Here is a 1,317-nt window from a genome sequence, read left to right on the forward strand (position 1 = left end):
CTCTCTCTCAGTCTGTCCCCTCTCTCCTCTCTCTTCTCTCTCAGTCTGTCCCTCTCTCTCAGTCTGTCCCTCTCCTCTCTCTCAGTCTGTCCCTGTCTCAGTCTGTCTCTCTCTCTCCCTCTCTCAGTCTGTCCATCTCTCTCTATCTCTCAGTCTGTCTCTCTCTCTCTCCCTCTCTCAGTCTCGTCCATCTCTCTCTATCTCTCAGTCTGTCTCTCTCTCTCTCCCTCTCTCAGTCGTGTCCATCTCTCTCTATCTCTCAGTCTGTCTCTCTCTCTCTGTCTGTCCATCTCTCTCTCTCTCAGTCTGTCCCTCTCTCTCTCTCAGTCTGTCCCTCCCTCTCTCTCTCAGTCTGTTCCTCTCTCAGTCTGTCCCTCTCTCAGTCCCTCTCTCTCTCAGTCTGTCCCTCTCTCTCTCAGTCTCTCCTTCTCTCAATCTGTCCCTCTCCCTCTCTCTCTCAGTCTGTCCCTCTCTCTCTCTCTCCTCTCAGTCTGTCCCTCTCCCTCTCTCAGTCTGTCCCTCTCCCTCTCTCTCCTCTCTCTCTCCTCAGTCTGTCCTCTCCCTCTCTCTCTCTCTAAGTCTGTCCCTCTCTCTCTCTGCCTCCCTCTCTCTCTCTCGTCTGTCCCTCTCCTCTCTCTCTCTCTCTCTCAGTCTGTCCCTCTCTCAGTCTCTCTCTCTCTCTCTCAGTCTGTCCTCTCTCTCTCTCTCTCTCTCTCAGTCTGTCCCTCTCTCTCTCTCTCTCTCTCTCTCAGTCTGTCCTCTCTCTCTCCCTCTCTCAGTCTGTCCCTCTCTCTCTCTCTCTTCTCTCAGTCTGTCCCTCTCTCTCTCTCTCTCTCAGTCTGTCCCTCTCTCTCTCTCTCAGTCTGTCCCTCTCTTCTCTCTCTCTCTCAGTCTGTCCCTCTCTCTCTCTCTCTCTCTCTCTCAGTCTGTCCCTCTCTCTCTCTCTCTCTCTCAGTCTGTCCTCTCTCTCTCTCTCTCTCTCTCTCAGTCTGTCCCTCTCTCTCTCTCTCTCTCTCTCAGTCTGTCCCCCTCTCCTCTCTCTCTCTCTCTCTCAGTCTGTCCCTCTCTCTCTCTCTCTCCTCTCTCTCTCAGTCTGTCCCTCCCTCTCTCTCTCTCTCTCAGTCCCTGTCCTCTCTCCTCTCTGTCCCTTTTCTCTCTCTCTCTCTGTCTCTGTCTCTCAGTCTGTCCGTCTCTCTCTCTCTCTGTCTCTCTCTCAGTCTGTCCCTCTCTCTCTCTCTCTCTCTCAGTCTGTCCCTCTCTCTCTCTCAGTCTGTCCCTCTCTCTCTCTCTCTCTCAGCCTGTCCCCTCTCTCTCTCT

The sequence above is a fragment of the Chiloscyllium punctatum genome, chromosome 30 (assembly GCF_047496795.1).
Source record: "Chiloscyllium punctatum isolate Juve2018m chromosome 30, sChiPun1.3, whole genome shotgun sequence".
NCBI lineage: Eukaryota > Metazoa > Chordata > Chondrichthyes > Orectolobiformes > Hemiscylliidae > Chiloscyllium > Chiloscyllium punctatum.